Below are 12006 nucleotides of genomic sequence, written 5' to 3'. Positions count from 1 at the left end.
CACCCCTCAGCCAGGTTTCCGTTAAGATCATGATGTCGATATAATTATCTACAATAAGCTCATAGATAACAGAGACCTTGTTCACAAGTGAATGGACACTCTGGAGGGAGACGCTGAGAGCGACGGTGAGAGCTGATCCACTGACAGAGTCCACAGTGTTAGCTGTGAGTGGGCTCAGTTGGACAGGATGGTGATCGGGAAGATTAGCCCCAGTGGGTTTATTGGGCGGGAGATTGATGAGAGAGTAGGATGGGGCAGTTGGTGTTGCTGCACTGAGTGCCTCGAGGAGCCTGTCGGAGGATGTCCACAGAGGCACCGAGGGACGCTGTAGGCTTATCTGAGAGGGAGTCAAGCTTGGGACGGCTGCAGGAGAGTAGAAAGGTTGAGGAGTGCTGAAGGGTTGAGGTGAGGAATTGGGAGGGCAGAGTACCAGAATGGAGAAGTGAAAGGAGGCATGACAACAGAATACCAAAGGAAATGTAGCTTAAAAATGGTTAGGACTGGGAGCTTAATATACAAAGATATAAAGTGTTCAGAAAAGACAGAGAGGGAAAAAGGGAAGTGGGGTGGTAGTCCTGATTAGGGAAGGCTGGAAAGGGAGGGTGTCCTTGAGGGGGCAGAAACAGAATCCATTTGGTTAGAGATGAGAAGCAAAAAGGGGACGATCACACTACTGGGGGTATTTTATCGGCCCCAAATAGTGAGAGAGATAGAGGAGCAAATCTGCAGGGAAATCACAGAGATGTACAAGAACTATAGAGTGGTGATATTGGGGGACTTTAATTAACCAAATATCGATTGGGATAATGTTAGAGTAAAGGCAAAGGAGGGGGAAGAATTTCTGAAATGTTTTCAGGAGTATTTCCTTGATCAGTATGTTCTCGGTCCAACTGGGTCAAGTGGACCAAGTGTCTGTGGGGGAGCACTTGGGTAAGAGTGATCAACATATCATAAGGTTTAGACTCATAATACAGTAAAGCAAGGAATGTTGTAAGGTAGAATGTCTAGATTGGAAGAGGGCTAATTTCAGTGTGATGAGAAAGGATCTAGCCAGGGTAAAATAAAACCAAAGATTGACAGGAGAAACTGTATCGGAACAGAAGGTGATCTTTAAGGAGGAGATGTTTAAGGTACAGGCTAGGAACATTCCAACAAGGGCAAAAGTTAAGGGAAAAAAACAAGGTTCCTTGGATGACGAGTGAGATAGAGATTATGATGAAGCAGAAAAAGAGGATGTATGATGTATATCATGTAAATTCTTCAAGTGAGATGCAGGCCAAATACAATAAATTGAGAGGGAAAATGAAGAGGAAAATAAGACTGACAAAGAGAGAATATGAGAATAGAATGGAATCAACATAAAAGGAAACCCAAAGATCTTCTACTGGCATGTAAACAGTAAGCATGTAGTAAGAGATGGAGTAGGGCCTATTAGGGACAAACAGGGTAATGTATGCACAGAGGCTCAGCGTAAGGCTAATATACTGAATGAGTACTTTGTATCGGTGTTTACTAAGGAAGAGAAATCTGACAAAATATCAGTACAAGTGGAGAGAGTAGAGGCAATGAATAGTTTAAAAATTGAAAAGGGGGAGGTACTGGAAAGGCTGGCTGTCCTTAGGGTAGGTAAGTCACTTGGTCTGGATGGCTTGCATCCTAGTTGGCTAAAGGAAGTGAAAATGGAGATAACCAAAGGGTTAGTCGTAATCTTCCAATCTTCCCTAGACATGTGGGAGGTGTCAGAGGATTGGAGAGTGGCAAATGTGACATCCTTATTCAAGAAAGGGTGTGAGGACGGTTCTAGTGACTACAGACCAGTTAATTTAATACCTATAATGGGTGAGGCTTTAGAAACAATAATCAGGGGAAAAAATCACCAGGCACTTGGAGAGATTTGAGTTAATTAAGGAGAGCCAGCATGGATTTGTAAAAGGCAGATCATACTTTACTAATCTAATTGAATTTTTTGATGAAGTAACAGAGAATGTTGATGAAGGGAATGCGGTGGATTTTGTTTATATGGATTTTAAGAAAGTTTTTGATAAAGTACCACATATAAAAGCTGGTTAACAAAATTGAGGCTCATGGAATAGGAGGGTCAGTGTCCAAATGGATTAAAAATTGGCTCAAGGACAGAAAAAATTAGACCCTTAGAAAATAGGCGACATGTTTAGATAGAGGATCTGGATCGGCGCAGGCTTGGAGGGCCGAAGGGCCTGTTCCTGTGCTGTAATTTTCTTTGTTCTTTGTTCTTTGTTCAGACTGAAGGATGGTAGACAGTGGTGTTCCCGAAGGGTCTGTGCTGGGACCACTGCTTTTCTTGTTATATATAAATGACTTGGATATTGGAATACAGAGTAGAATTTCAAAATTTGCCGATGATACCAAACCTGAAGGAATGGCAAACAGTGAGGGTGATACAAATTGCCTGCAACAGGACATAGATAGGCTAGCAGAATGGGCAGACAAGTGGCAGATGGAATTCAATACAGACAAGTGTGAGATGATGCATTTTGGCAGAAAGGATAGGGTGAGGCAATATCTACTTCATGGTACAGTTCTAAAGAGTGTGCAGGAACAGAGGAACCTGGGGTTGCATGTGCAGCGATCTTCGAAAGTGGCAGGACATATTGAGAGAGTGGTTACTAAAGCATATGGGATCTTGGGCTTTATAAATAGAGACATTGAGTACAAAAGCAGGGAAGTTATGCTGAACCTTTATAAAGCTCTGGTTAGGCACCAACTGGAGTATTGCATCCAGTTCTGGTCACCAGACTTTAGGAAGGATGTGAGGATCCTTGAGAGGGTGCAGAGGAGATTTACCAGAATGGTTCCAGGGATGGAGGATTTTAGTTATAAGGTTAGTTTGGAGAAGCTGGGTTTGTTCTCCCTGGAGCAAAGGAGATTGAGGGGAGATTTAATAGAAGTGTACAAGATTATGACAGGCTTAGATAAGTTAGACAAGGAAAAACTATTCCCATTAACTAAAGGTACAAAGACTAGGGGACACAGATTGAAGGTTTTGGGCAAGAGATTCAGGGGGAATCTGAGGGAGAACTTTTTTACACAGTGAATGGTAATGACCTGGAACTCGCTGCCCACAAGGGTGGTGGAAGCGGAGACAAATAATGATTTCAAAAGGAAGTTGGATGGGTACTTGAAGGAAATAAACTTGCAGAGCTATGAGAATCAAACGGGGGAACGGGACTGACTGGATCACTCTGCGGAGAGCTGGCGTTGGGCTAGATTGGTCAAATGGCCTCCTTCTGTGCAGTAAATGACTCTATAACAAGAGAGAGGTCTAGGAGGGGTAAAGAGAAAGAAGTCAAAGAGAAAGATAAAAACTGGAACTAGATTGTTGTGTAATGGATTATAAACCTAGCCCCTTTTTGGGACTATCTTGGATCAGGTGCACTCCCCAGATGATCACTGTCATTTAAGGTTGAGAAAGGCAGATCTCACAGGCATTTGAATGGAACTGATCTAACTCTCCCCAAAGGAAAAGAACCAACTGAGAATATTACCATCCTCCAGATAGCCTTTTTAACAAGTTCCAGCCAGATTATAATAATCCGGTTATTATTAGGGTCCGGGAATGTCTCTTCAGTTATGTACCTTTCCACCAAAGAGTGTATGGAGATGGATTCATGAGTTAGCCATGCAGAAGACTGTGTCAGACAATATATTTTCTAAATTATATAAAAGTTTATGAAAAAAACCGAACATGCAATTCACAATCAGCGAGCGATTGCAATGTTAATAGTTCTAGAAAGAGAAAGTATAATCTTGTTTCTAGTAGAGAATCCAATTTTTAAATCTAAATATTGTTACAGTAAAATATTTAAGTAAGATATCCATCAATTGTTAAAGTAACATTTGCTTAATTTGTTTTTATTAATTCACGGGATGTGAGCATCACTGGCTAGGCCAGCATTTATTGCCCATCCCTAATTGCCCTTGTGAAGTTGGTGGTGAATCCCGAAGTAGAAGACTACAGAGTTTAGTGAGATATCTCTGTCCCAATTAAGTGAAGAACTATTGTCACCTCACCCTAATAGTCATACCTTTACCATGAATGAAGTTGAAGCAAGTCCAATGAATCTAAAAATCCAATGTGTGCTTCCACTATTTATACTGTGTTTCAAGTTGCATAACTAATTTCTTATGTATGGACAAGTAATTCCTCCCCATTTATTTCCCAAATAAGGCTGTATAACTGTTAATTACTAGTTAAGATCCAACTTCTTTGATTCCTAAAAAAAGTTAGGCTAGCAGCAAGTTGGGAGTCTCTCGCGATGGTCAATTTTTGATTAGTCATCTAACTGTGTTTCAAGATTATAATTCTTTTTTTTTTTGGTTTGGTCAGTTTTGTCAAACATTCAGTTAATTATGGTTTGGGCTGACAGCATAAAACCATCTTATTAACTATTACAAAGTGGGAGCTTTCGTGACCGTTTGTAAAACTGTGTTATCAATGTTTTACCGTGTGATGGGGTTTGTGACATCAGGGAGTGAATCCTCTTCATCAGAAGCTGCCTGTATGTTTTAAGATGAGGTAAGCCCTGCAACACAGAAGCATGTCAGAGGCATGTCCATGAACTTTTTTAACCTTTTAGGAAAATGAATCTGGTTTAATTTTTTAATCCATCATTCATAGGAAAATAATTCTTAACCTTATTAGGCCTCATTATAGCTAGATTCCGTCACAGATGGGCTCGAGTCCCGAATGGCAGCCAAAATACGCACCCAAATGGACTCAGAGAACATAAAAAAACATAAGAAATAGGAGCAGGAGTAGGCCCCTTGAGCCTACTCCACCAATCAATAAGATCTTGCCTGTCTGTCACCATAACCTTTGACTCGCTTGTTGATCAAAAATCTGTCGAACTCAGCTTTCAATATATTCAACGATGGAGCATCCACGACCCTCTGGGGTAGAGAATTCCAAAGATTCACAACTCTTTGAGTGAAGTAATTTCTCCTCATCTCAGTCCTAAATGATCGGTCCCTTATCCTGAGACTGTGTCCCCGTGTTCTAGATCCCCTGACAGGGTAAACAAGCTCTCAGTGTCTAAAATAAAAGCGAAACACTGCGGATGCTGGAAATCTGAAATAAAAACAAGAAATGCTGGAACCACTCAGCAGGTCTGGCAGCATCTGTGGAAAGAGAAGCAGAGTTAACGTTTCGGGTCAGCGGTGTTTTTGGGTTCCGAAGAAGGGTCACTGACCCGAAACGTTAACTCTGCTTCTCTTTCCACAGATGCTGCCAGACCTGCTAAGTGGTTCCAGCATTTCTTGTTTTTAATTCTCTCAGTGTCTATCTGTCAAGCCCCTTCATAAACTTGAATGTTTCAATGAGATCACCTCTCACTCTGCTAAACTTCAGAGAATACAGGCCCATTTATTCAGCCTCTCATTATAGGACAACCCTCTCATCCCAGGGACCAATCTAGTGAACCTTCACTGTACTGTCTCCAATGCAAGTATATCCTTCCCTAAGTATGGAGACCAAAATTGCACACAGTATTCCAGATGTGGTCTCACCAAAGCCCCGTACAATTGTAGCAAGAATTCTTTATTGTTGTACTCCAATCCCCTTACAATAACAGCCAACATGCCATTTGCTTTCCTAATTGCTTGCTGTACCTGCATGCTAACCTTCTGTGTTCCTTATACAAGTGCACCCAAGTATGTCCGAACATCAACATTAACAACTTTAACGCCTTTTAAAAAAAATTCTGTTTTCTCATTACTCTTGGTCTCTTCATCTAAGTCAGTAATATAGATTGAAAATAGCTGAGGTCCAGCATTGATCCTTGCAGCACTTCACTAGTCACAGCCTGCCAACTTGAAAATGCCCCATTTGTCTCTACTCTCTGCTCCATGCTAAAATAACACCCTCAAATCTATGAGCCCTTATCCTTTGTGTGGGACCTTATTGAATGCCTTTTGGAAATCCAGGTATGCTATATCTCCTGGGTTTCCTTTATCTACCCTACTAGTTACATCCTCAAAAAACTAATACATTTGTCAAACAGGATTTCCCTTTTGTAAAACCATGGGCTGGAAGATGGTGGCCTGCACGTGCACTCTTTACTCTGGAAGAAGGCCGCCTGCATGTGCAGGCTTTATTCTGGAAGATGGCGGCCTGAACGTCCAGGTTTTACTCTGGAAGATGGCGGTCTGCACGTGCAGGATTTACTCTGGAAGATGGCGGCCTGCACGGGCAGGTTTTACTCTGGAAGAAGGCGGCCTGCAAGTGCAGGTTTTACTCTGGAAGAAGGCGGCCTGAACGGGCAGGTTTTACTCTGGAAGAAGGCGGCCTGCACGGGCAGGTTTTACTCTGGAAGAAGGCCGCCTGCACGTGCAGGCTTTACTCTGGAAGATGGCAGCCTGCACGTGCAGGTTTTACTCTGGAAGATGGCGGCCTGCACGTGCAGGATTTACTCTGGAAGATGGCGGCCTGCACGTGCAGGATTTACTCTGGAAGATGGCGGCCTGCATGTGCAGGATTTACTCAGGAAGATGGCGGCCTGCACGTGCAGGTTTTACTCTGGAAGATGGCGGCCTGCACGTGCAGGATTTACTCTGGAAGATGGCGGCCTGCACGTGCAGGATTTACTCTGGAAGATGGCGGCCTGCACGTGCAGGCTTTATTCTGGAAGATGGCGGCCTGAACGTGCAGGTTTTACTCTGGAAGAAGGCCGCCTGCATGTGCAGGCGTTACTCTGGAAGATGGCGGCCTGCACGTGCAGGTTTTACTCTGGAAGATGGCGGCCTGAACGTACAGGTTTTACTCTGAAAGATGGCGGCCTGCACGTGCAGGTTTTACTCTGGAAGATGGCGGCCTGCACGTGCAGGTTTTACTCTGGAAGATGGCGGCCTGCACGTGCAGGTTTTACTCTGGAAGATGGCGGCCTGCACGTGCAGGATTTACTCTGGAAGATGGCGGCCTGCACGTGCAGGTTTTACTCTGGAAGATGGCGGCCTGCACGTGCAGGTTTTACTCTGGAAGATGGCGGCCTGAACGTACAGGTTTTACTCTGAAAGATGGCGGCCTGCACGTGCAGGTTTTACTCTGGAAGATGGCGTCCTGCACGTGCAGGTTTTACTCTGGAAGATGGCGGCCTGCACGTGCAGGTTTTACTCTGGAAGATGGCGTCCTGCACGTGCAGGTTTTACTCTGGAAGATGGCGGCCTGAACGTGCAGGATTTACTCTGTAAGATGGCGGCCTGCACGTGCAGGATTTACTCTGGAAGATGGCGGCCTGCACGTGCAGGATTTACTCTGGAAGATGGCGGCCTGCACGTGCAGGATTTACTCTGGAAGATGGCGGCCTGCACGTGCAGGTTTTACTCTGGAAGATGGCGGCCTGCAAGTGCAGGATTTACTCTGGAAGATGGCGGCCTGCACGTGCAGGATTTACTCTGGAAGATGGCGGCCTGCAAGTGCAGGATTTACTCTGGAAGATGGCGGCCTGCACGTGCAGGTTTTACTCTGGAAGAAGGCGGCCTGCATGTGCACTCTTTACTCTGGAAGATGGCGGCCTGCACGTGCAGGCTTTACTCTGGAAGATGGCGGCCTGCACGTGCACTCTTTACTCTGGAAGATGGCGGCCTGCACGTGCACTCTTTACTCTGGAAGAGGGCGGCCCGCCCGTGCAGGCTTTACTCTGCAAGATGGCGGCCTGCACATGCACTCTTTACTCTGGAAGATGGCGGCCTGCACGTGCAGGATTTACTCTGGAAGAAGGCGGCCTGCACGTGCAGGCTTTATTCTGGAAAATGGCGGCCTGAACGTGCAGGATTTACTCTGTAAGATGGAGGCCTGCACGTGCAGGATTTACTCTGGAAGATGGCGGCCTGCACGTGCAGGTTTTACTCTGGAAGATGGCGGCCTGCAAGTGCAGGATTTACTCTGGAAGATGGCGGCCTGCACGTGCAGGTTTTACTCTGGAAGATGGCGGCCTGCACGTGCAGGTTTTACTCTGGAAGATGGCGGCCTGCAAGTGCAGGATTTACTCTGGAAGATGGCGGCCTGCACGTGCAGGTTTTACTCTGGAAGAAGGCGGCCTGCACGTGCAGGATTTACTCTGGAAGATGGCGGCCTGCACGTGCACTCTTTACTCTGGAAGATGGCGGCCTGCACGTGCACTCTTTACTCTGGAAGAGGGCGGCCCGCCCGTGCAGGCTTTACTCTGCAAGATGGCGGCCTGCACATGCACTCTTTACTCTGGAAGATAGCGGCCTGCACGTGCAGGATTTACTCTGGAAGAAGGCGGCCTGCACGTGCAGGCTTTATTCTGGAAAATGGCGGCCTGAACGTGCAGGATTTACTCTGGAAGATGGCGGCCTGCAAGTGCAGGATTTACTCTGGAAGATGGCGGCCTGCAAGTGCAGGTTTTACTCTGGAAGATGGCAGCCTGCACGTGCAGGCGTTACTCTGGAAGAAGGCGGCCTGCATGTGCAGGTTTTACTCTGGAAGATGGCGGCCTGCACGTGCAGGTTTTACTCTGGAAGATGGCGGCCTGCAAGTGCAGGATTTACTCTGGAAGAAGGCTGCCTGCATGTGCAGTATTTACTCTGGAAGATGGCGGCCTGCACATGCAGGCTTTACTCTGGAAGAAGGCAGCCTGCACGTGCACTCTTTACTCTGGAAGATGGCGGCCTGCACGTGCAGGATTTACTCTGGAAGATGGCGGCCTGCAAGTGCAGGATTTACTCTGGAAGAAGGCTGCCTGCATGTGCAGTATTTACTCTGGAAGATGGCGGCCTGCACATGCAGGCTTTACTCTGGAAGAAGGCGGCCTGCACGTGCAGGTTTTACTCTGGAAGAAGGTGGCCTGTACGTGCACTCTTTACTCCTTAAGAAGGCGGCCTGCACGTGCAGGTTTTACTCTGGAAGATGGCGGCCTGCACGTGCAGGATTTACTCTGGAAGATGGCGGCCTGCACATGCAGGCTTTACTCTGGAAGAAGGCGGCCTGCACGTGCAGGATTTACTCTGGAAGATGGCGGCCTGCACATGCAGGCTTTACTCTGGAAGATGGCGGCCTGCACGTGCAGGATTTACTCTGGAAGATGGCGGCCTGCACATGCAGGCTTTACTCTGGAGGATGGCGGCCTGCACATGCAGGCTTTACTCTGGAAGATGGCGGCCTGCACATGCAGGCTTTACTCTGGAAGATGGCGGCCTGCACATGCAGGTTTTACTCTGGAAGAAGGTGGCCTGTACGTGCACTCTTTACTCCTTAAGAAGGCGGCCTGCACGTGCAGGTTTTACTCTGGAAGATGGCGGCCTGCACGTGCAGGATTTACTCTGGAAGATGGCGGCCTACAAGTGCAGGTTTTACTCTGGAAGAAGGCGGCCTGCACGTGCACTCTTTACTCTGGAAGATGGCGGCCTGCACGTGCAGGATTTACTCTGGAAGATGGCGGCCTACACGTGCAGGTTTTACTCTGGAAGATGGCGGCCTGCACGTGCACTCTTTACTCTGGAAGAAGGCGGCCTGCACGTGCACTCTTTACTCTGGAAGATGGCGGCCTGCACGTGCAGGTTTTACTCTGGAAGAGGGCGGCCCGCCCGTGCAGGCTTTACTCTGGAAGAAGGCGGCCTGCAAGTGCAGGATTTACTCTGGAAGAGGGCGGCCCGCCCGTGCACTCTTTACTCTGGAAGTAGGCGGCCTGCATGTGCAGGCTTTATTTTGGAAGATGGTGGCCTGCACGTGCAGGCTTTACTCTGGAAGATGGCGCCCTGCACGTGCAGGTTTTACTCTGGAAGAGGGCGGCCTGCCCGTCCACTCTTTACTTTGGAAGAAGGCGGCCTGCATGTGCAGGTTTTACTCTGTAAGAAGGCGGCCTGCACGTGCAGGTTTTACTCTGGAAGATGGCGGCCTGCATGTGCAGGTTTTACTCTGGAAGATGGCGGCCTGCACGTGCACTCTTTACTCTGGAAGAAGGCGGCCTGCACGGGCAGGTTTTACTCTGGAAGATGGCGGCCTACACGTGCAGGTTTTACTCTGGAAGAAGGCGGCCTGCACGTGCAGGTTTTACTCTGGAAGATGGCGGCCTTCACGTGCAGGTTTTACTCTGGAAGAAGGCGGCCTGCACGGGCAGGTTTTACTCTGGAAGAAGGCGGCCTGCACGTGCAGGTTTTACTCTGGAAGAAGGCGGCCTGCACGTGCAGGTATAACTAATTGCTAATTTCCGATCTGCTGGGACCATTCTCGAATCTAGGGAATCTCGGAAAATCAGTGCATCCACTATCTCTGCAACTATCTCTTTCAAACCCTAGCCATCAGGTTCTGGGGATTTGATGGATTTTAGTCCCTTGAGTTTCTCCAGTACTTTCTCTGCTGATATTAATTTCCTCACTTTTGTTAGCCCCGAGATTATGGTCTATTTCTGGCGTGTAACTTGTGTCTTCTATTGTGAAGACAGACACAAAGGGTTGAATTTTATTAGCGCTCTGCACATCGCGGTGGCTTTGAACTCAGTTGCCTTCCGACACAGAAGCGCCACCGCTGAGCACCCGCGGGGGCTCATTTAAATTGAGGGGGCGGATGACATAGACGGAGCAGCGGTCCATCCGCGGTAGTGGCACTGGTGCACCGTGCAGGCACCGCCGCCATTTTTAAAGGGCTGCAAACCCTTAGGAGAAATTTTAATATTTAAAGATACATTGTGAAGCATTATTTATTAAAAATTAACTTAATAATGGAGGCCTTTTCCCATCCCCACCACACCCTCCTCCCAATGATTGTTTACAGGGCATTATCATAAAAAGGAACTTTATTACCAACCCACACTTTGCCCCCCAACCTCTTAACATTTGCCCTTCAACCCCTTCCCACCATCCTCACAGCCAATAAGATGTGTTATTCCCGCTCCACCACCCCTCAACCCTGATAATTTAAGTCCTCTCCCCTCCCCACCAGTGTCTCACCCCAGAACTCCGAATAGAGTTCCGCAGGTGCGCGAGTTGCGGCCAACACCCATAATATTGGCGTAGGACGGCTGCTGGGACCAGGTAGGTTCATCTGCATGTTTATTAATCTAATTTTAATATTTAAATGAAGGCCCCGCCACCAAGCGGCTAGAGGGGTGGGCTGTGCACTGAGGCCTCGCCACCGCCAATAAAATGCGGTGAGGCCTTCTCGGCGTCAAGGGTCGTAACAGGCTGCTTCCGCCAGTATTTTACAGGCCCACTGACCACGACCCCTGACAACAAGGGGCTAGTAAAATTCAGCCCAAAATATTTGTTCAATGCCTCTGCTATTTCCTCATTGCCAATGATACTTTCTCCTGTCCTTGCTTCGAAGCAACATTTATTTTAGCTACCCGCCTCCTTTTTATATACTTGTAAAAGCTCTTACTATCTGTTTTTATATACCCGGCTAGTTTACTCTCTATTTTTTTCCCTTTTTCCTTTTTTATCAACTTTTTGGTGGCCCTTTGCTGGTTTCTAAAACACTCCCAATCTGCAGACTTACTGCCATTCTTTGCAACATTCTAAGCCTCTTCTTTCAATCTAATACTATCCTTCACCTTCTCAGTAAGCCACAGATGGACCTTTCTTGCTGAGATTTTGTTTTTCACTGGAAAGTATTTTTGTTGAATATTTTGAATTGTTTCTTTAAATGTTTTCCACTGTTTCATACCTTTTAGACTATTTACTCAATCAACTGTATCCAGCTCTTCCCTCATAGCTACATAATTGGCTTTAAATTTAAGATTCTTGTTTGTGATTGGAGTATGCCATTTTCAAACTTAATGTGAAATTTAATTGTATTATGATCACTATTTGCCAGTGGATATTTTACTGTGACATTACTAATTAACCTTCCTCATTGCACAACACTAGATCCAAAATAACTTTATCCCTAGTTGGTTCCACACCATATTGCTCCAGGAAACTGTCACAAAAGCATTCTACAAACTCATCTTCCAGACCATCTTTGCCAATTTGATCGATCCAGTCTATATGTAGATTAAATTCCCCACAACT

At 46.7% G+C, this 12006-nt stretch overlaps 1 protein-coding gene across 6 annotated transcripts in view; it reads left to right on the top strand.

Annotated features, from left to right (window-relative positions):
• LOC137377218 (cadherin-related family member 5-like) overlaps positions 1–12006 on the top strand; it is a 251555-nt gene that overhangs the window by 170125 nt on the left and 69424 nt on the right. The gene's annotated exons all lie outside the window — the stretch shown is intronic.

This window comes from Heterodontus francisci, chromosome 14 (assembly GCF_036365525.1).
Source record: "Heterodontus francisci isolate sHetFra1 chromosome 14, sHetFra1.hap1, whole genome shotgun sequence".
Lineage (NCBI taxonomy): Eukaryota > Metazoa > Chordata > Chondrichthyes > Heterodontiformes > Heterodontidae > Heterodontus > Heterodontus francisci.
This window is presented reverse-complemented; position numbering and strand designations above follow the sequence as displayed.